The 6,809-nt window shown below is 43.5% G+C and overlaps 1 pseudogene; it reads right to left on the bottom strand.

The window, feature by feature from the left end:
* Window positions 1–6,076: 6,076 nt before the first annotated feature.
* Window positions 6,077–6,176, bottom strand: LOC127187288 (uncharacterized; annotated as a pseudogene).
* Window positions 6,177–6,809: the final 633 nt, after the last annotated feature.

The following is a 6,809-nucleotide window of genomic DNA, read 5'->3' as shown; positions in this document are numbered from 1 at the left end:
CAGAAAGGAAGGGAGAGATATACTAGGGCACCAAAGAGTGGAATAAAGGAGGTGACAGGGTGAGACTAACTACAGGAATCTGTGGTATATTGATGGCCTTATTGAGTTTTAAATGAAGCTGGCATTCTCTGAAAAATACACGTTTCTGGAGCTAGGTGGTCCTGGATCATTTTTTTTTCCCACACCAGTGTTTCACATTTTTCTGGAACATTAGGCTGTTTATATGAGTCAGTTTAAAGCCATTTGGGTAAAATATATTTTTTAAAATCCCCCAGTCAACTGGACCTTGGGGCAATGAAAAGACAGTGTATTGAGGATAATGAGTAGACATCGAATTGGGGACAGGAAGTGTGTAGGTGGCCTGTGTGTGTGTGTGTGGGGGTGTTGACAGATGACACTGTGGGTTTACTGATAAGCACACAGTCCCACCTGTATGTAGGTGGCAGCTCTGGGATTCTTGTAACCCAGCTGCAGGCTGGGTGGGCATGGATATTACAGAGGTCCAGGGTTTCATGAACCGAGAAAAATGTCATCACAGAGAAGAGTGGGTTTCTCTGCAAAAACTAGGTTTGCTCTCACATTTGGTTTCTTTTCTTTCATGCTGTTCAGCAAAAATGCAATAGCAGATTATGGGAGAGTAAGAGGCCTGCCTGCTGGGGGCTGGCTGGCCCTCTTTGTTCACATGGTGGTAAGCTTTTCATGTGTGCTCATTTCCCGGCTACAAGGACTCCTAGATTCTTAGACTGACCGAAAGCTATCTAAGAGTCACTGCTAGAGGCCACCGTGCTCTCTGAAAAGACACACATCAGCTTCATGCCAAGAGAGGCACAAGAGGACACAGCTTCACATTCAATTACCATGATTGTCAAAGCGCTGAGATTTGGATAACTGGTGCTGGGCTAACAGTTTGCCAATTTGTTTTTTCATATCCGCAACAACCATTTGAAAGAAGATGTGTCATCATTTGCAAATGGCGTTCAAACTTAGAAGGATTACATTACTTACCTAAAATTCTATTTCATCCTCAGTGGATTAGACTAGGTCAAACCGGAGGCTCTGGAGTTTCAGACATGATGTTCTTTTTTATTACATTATGCTGCCTCTTACTGATGATTTGGCCACAATAAAAGCTCTATAAATCTAATGAGATATCTGACCAGAATTTTCTCACTTAAGCTAGCCTCCTCCTCTATATCCCTGGAGCACATCTTATTCTTATTTAGCACCTTGGATGACCTGCTTTATAATTACCTGTGGCTTTCTTTCTGCATAGTGATAATGATAGATGGCATTAATTTGAAGCATCTTAAATGCCATGTTATCCCACACATTTCTCACTGATCCCTTTCAGTTTTTACAGTGTTTGTTAACCATTGCTTTTGGTGTCTGTATCATGAAAACTTCTTATACAGCTGGAGTAAAGGTTTGTCCAAAAACACACAGATAACCAGACGTGGGATTCAAGCATGGAGCTTTCTGATTGTGTGATTCAAGCTCTTAACCCCTGTCTCCTCATAAGGGACCATAAATTAATCACTCTGCCTTCTACTCAGCATCCTGCTTATGAAACTGGACATGGTGGAATACAATGTGACAGCCACTGAGTTAGATACTTGCAGTGCCCAGCGCTCTTTCCTTTTTTATATCTACTCTCTTGTCTATAGAAATTTGGGTTGTTTCTGTTTTGGGAACACTATATACACAGCCACTGTAAACATTTTTCTACAGTGACATTTGAATGGAATGGGATGGTGGGGTTATAAGATCTAGTAATCTCAGAAACGACCAGATTGTTTTGCAAAGGAGTGGTTCCATCTCATACTCCAACCCCCAAGATCTGCTTTTGAATCAACACTTGCCATTATCATCCCTTAGAGCTTGAACCATTTAGGCATCAGCATGGGTCTCATTTGTTTTTTGTTTTGTTTTTGTTTTTGTTTTTGTTTTTGTTTTTTTATGACTGCTGATATCATGGACTTCTTATATGCTTATTAGCTGTTTGGTTATCTTGGGAATGGTATTCAGCAGTAAAAAGGAACAAATTACAAATATCCACAACAGCATGATCAAACTGCAAAATCATTAAGTTGAATAAAAAATTCAGATACATTAAAAACACAGTCGCTCGGTATGATTACGTTTATTTTCCAGCAGCTCACAAAACAAGCAAAACTAATCTGTGGTAATAGAAGTTAAAACAGTGGAAGTCTCTGAAGTGGACTTTGGTTTACTAGAGCAAGGAGGCTATCTAAAATAAGGACAGTGCTTTAAATCTTGAGGGAGGGGGGCCCTGTAAGTATGATCCACATGTAAACCAATTTCATTAAAAACTTCACTGGTGAATTTTTTTTTTTAAATCAAAGGCTCTGATTCTTCTTTCCCACCAAATAGCACTGTTCCCATGTCTCGAGCTCTGCTCCACCCTCTTCTGGTGGATACCCTGGGTCTGTCTTTGAACATTGTACCTCCCTTCACAAGGTGGGGCTTCCTCTTAGAATCGAGAACTTACTTCTCCAGTAAATAAGTTCTCAATTGTATTAGTGAAGATTCCTCTTCTCCAAATGGGAATTTGAGGGGCTAATTTAATTTATTGAATTCTTCAATTTTGTTCTCATAAATCCTGTTAAATAAACTACAAAGTTGGGCTTGGGGCATTTGAATAATGTGTATTGATTCTTTCCCAGAACTTAATCTAATTCCATGATTCTGCTGTCAGCTCATTTCTTTTTCTACAGAAGGAAGCTAGAAGTGCACAGAATTCCTGCAGGGACAGCTTTGTCCTCTGCAGTCAGGCCGTCTATTTCCAATGGTGCGGTGCACGTTACGTAACCGCTGACTCGGCCACTCCCTGTCTACTTGTTTGATCTTAACAACGGATGAAAATGGTGCTCATATGACCAGCTATAATTTGTTTTCATAAAACACAAGCTTGTTCTGAGATGAAATTTTTACACTCACCCTGCAGCCTAGCATTTACCAATGTTACATATATGATTTTAGTGCTACACATACGACATTGACACAGTGCAAGTAGGGTGTGATTTGTTTGCTTGTTTGGTTTGTTTTAGGTTTTTGTTTTTTAATTTTTGTTTGAACTTGAAAAACACAGGAGATAGTTGAGTGAAGCACACAACTATGAGGGCCTGGATCCCCAGGACCCCCATAAAGCCTCATGGGAGGATATGTCCATAATCCCAGTACTCCTATGTGATATGGCAGAAGACTCCCAGATACTTGTAAGCTGGCTATCCTGGTACACTTAGCAGCAAATAATAAGTGACCCTGGCTCAAAGAAGGGGCAAGGTAAGCACCAATATCTAAGTATCCTCTTTTCTCTATATGTGCACTCACACTCACACCCATGGACACACACACACAGTATACACATCATAAACACATACATATATGTGGTAAACTATGCACAAAATTATTTATTTAAAAATTTGCCATCTTTCAGTGTATGGCTCACTGGCATTAAAGACCCTCATATTGTTGTATTTATCTCCACCATCCATGTCCAGAGTATTTTCATTTTTCAAACTGGAATTCCATGTGCATTTAACACCATTCCTCTCCCCCAGATCCTGAAACTACTGTTCCATCTTCTATCTCCAGGAATGCATCTTTCACATGTGAGATCATATAGCATTTGACTTTGTAACAGACTTTTTTTTTCAGTTACTGCAATATTCTCAAGATTCATGTATGTTGTTTCATGTATGCATCCTTCCTTTATATGGCTGAATACTAACCTGTACCACATCAAATGTGTACTGACATTTTGTTTAGCTACTGATCCATTCATGGTCAGCTGGATTGCATCTCCCTTTCGCCAATTATATGATTCTTCTATGAGGATGAGAGTGCAAATACTGTTTAAGTGCCGACTTTCAGTCTGGGGTGTGTGCTTGTAACGGTAAGTAAAACTGCTGGGATGTGAAATAATGTCATTTTAAATTATAGTTTTAAAATGCTAGGTTTTTGTTTGTTCGTTGATAGTAGTTACACTATTGTTAAAAAAAATTACTGGTTCTTGGGTGAATTTCACATCATGTACTCAATCCCACTCCTCTCCCCCTCTCCTTGTACCCACCCTTTACCCTTGCCACTTCCCTCCCAACAGAGAAAAAAAAATTCTTATTGTGGAAGCTGTAGTGTGTCACAATGTGCCTCACAGTATACCCTTTTGCCATACGTCTTTACTTGGAAGTATTCATTGCAATGACTCCTTGGTCTCTCTGGTACAAGGCCTCTGGCTTCTACTATTATGTCAATATTGGATCTTCATGGGGACTCTTCTCCAATATTCTCTTGTTGCTCTGTGTCATGGAGGTCCTGTAGTTTTGGATCTGTAGGACCAGTCCTTTCATGTGCTCCAGTAGTGCATAGATAGGGTAGGTGTTGGGGTGGGGCGACTCAAAGCCCTAGATCTGGGCCTGAAATATATCTGAGTGGGTCAGCCTACCACCTCTCAAGATCATCTTCCCTCAAGGCCGACTCACCAGCATTGCCCACAACCAGGGCCACATCTACTCTGCTACCCAGGTGAGATTCAGCACCTGCTCTCCTGAGTGTTGCTGCTGGTTAGGGCAGGGCCAGTTGTCCTACTTTCATGACCCCAGGCCAGCTTTCCCACCTGCCATAGATGGCTAGGGATGAGAGACAGGAGAAGAGGTCTCTCTCTCTCTCATCTGTGCCATTACCCAACAGACAAGAGACAGTGTTGGCTCTCCTGGAATCACAGCCTTGGGATCGGCTCACTTGCAATCCCCACATCCAGGGCTGCTTTACTGTGCTGCCCACGTGAGGTCCAGGGCCAGCTCTCCTGAGTGCTGCATCAAGTGAGGAGCAGGGCCAGCTCTCCTGAGTGCTGTAGCAAGTGAGGAGCAGGGCCAGCTCCCTGAGTGCTGCAGCAAGTGAGGAGCAGGGCCAGCTCTGCCACCTGACATAAGTGGTAAGGATCAAGGGTGGAGGAAGACACTGCTCTCCTGTCCTTGCTGTTGTATGGCAGGCAAGTTGTGGGGCTAGCTCTCCCATGCTCACACCTTTAGGGCTGCCTCACTCACACCCGCATCAGGATCAGCTCCACTGTACTACCCAGGTGAGGTGTAGGCCCCTATATCCCCAGTTCTGCAGCTGATGAGGGGTAATGATAGCTCTCTTGCTCTCATGACCCCAGGGCCCAGTCTCTTGCCTGCCACAGGTGGTGAAGGTTGAGCAGGACCATGCAACTGAGCTGTTCAGCTCTCTTGCTCTCATTTCCCCAAGGACAACTCTCCCAAGACACCCAGGTGAGGGGTGGGGCTAGTTCTGCACAGCCCTCAGACATCAACATGTTCCTGGGTGGCAGCGCAGACCAGGGACATCAGCCTAGCATTTGGTGTAATAGACCTCAGCTGCTGCAGGACCTTGGACTCAAATGTGGCTCCAAGTAGCTTGATAGGCCAGGACCCCACCCACCATGGTCCTTGGTGACATCATCAGCTATTCACATTCTCACTACCCTTGAGTGTTCAGTTCTGTTCCAATTCATTGTGCACACATGCTTCAGTTTCTCTTTTTCTTCTATGTCTTCACCACTTACTTGCTACTTTTAATGGTACCTGGGGTCTCTGAGTGTCTGGGGTCATTGCAGGAGTGGTCTCAGGAGTACTACACCCTGCTCACGCATTGTGGCATTGGGCAGGGGTCATCTTGGGCATGGTCTGCCTCATCCCCAGATCTGTGCAGCACCAGACTGGTTGTCATCTTAGGCTAGCTCCCTGTCTCGGCCTCATGGTGCCAGTCTGGTGATCGTCTTGGGCTTGGTTCTTTCTCGGCCTGCCGGAATGGCCTCAAGCCAGAGTCATCTCTTTTAGGCTCACTCTCACCTGCGGCCAGTGGTCCCAGTTGTGGTTCTTCTAATCTCTGGCTTAGCTCCTTATTTAATCCCCTGGTATAGGACTGGTGGTTGTCTGAGGCTAGCTCCCTATCTGAGCCCCTGGCATTGGACTGGTGGTTGTCTGAGGCTAGCTCCCTATCTGAGCCCCTGGCATTGGACTGCTGGTTGTCTCAGGCGTTCTTTTTCCAGGGAATGCAGGTCAGAACACTCAGTGCAGACATAGCCTCTCTCCTCTCTGCCATCCACTGACATACATGTGACACAGCAACACACCTGCAATGCCCCTAGGAGCAGCCACTGTTCCATTTAACTGCTACTAATATGTGAGGATTGTGATTTCTCCCAGTCCTGGCTATTTTTTTATTTTTATAGTACCATCCTAATAAGGCAGTGATTCATTGGTTATGATTTCTACTTCCCTCACAATTGGAAAAATAATCTCCCTTTTATTTTCTTATTGCCTACTTTGTATCTTTGTATAAATATTTATGCAAGTCACTTGCCCACTTAAAAAGGTGATTGGTTGTTTTCTTTGCTGAGTTACAGAAGTTGTTAAAACAGTCCAAAAAAGTTGTCTGTTTGAATATTACCTTACTTTGTCTTTGCACTAATACATATCCTTAAGTCACCTTTGCAGCTTTACCATACAGTGCAAATAGTTTATTTTGCAAGTTATGCGAAAAACATATTTTCTGAGCACCTGTTTCAAGTTTGACATTAGCCAAGGCTAATGCTACAATGATGTAAAACTGAGCAAGGCCTCTGCCCTCTGGTACGCATCCTACTGGGAATACGTGAGAAGCATAAGCCAATAAAACCAGGACTGTGAACTACAAGTAATAGCAAGAAGAAAAACTTGAATATGAAGAGGGAACATACAGTGTTGATAGGAGGTCGAGACAGGAAAGGGATCTTGAGGCCACATTTG

The sequence above is a fragment of the Acomys russatus genome, chromosome 3 (genome assembly GCF_903995435.1).
Source record: "Acomys russatus chromosome 3, mAcoRus1.1, whole genome shotgun sequence".
NCBI classification, from domain to species: domain Eukaryota; kingdom Metazoa; phylum Chordata; class Mammalia; order Rodentia; family Muridae; genus Acomys; species Acomys russatus.
The sequence above is the reverse complement of the archived record's forward strand: the minus strand, read 5'-3'. Positions and strand labels throughout refer to the sequence as shown.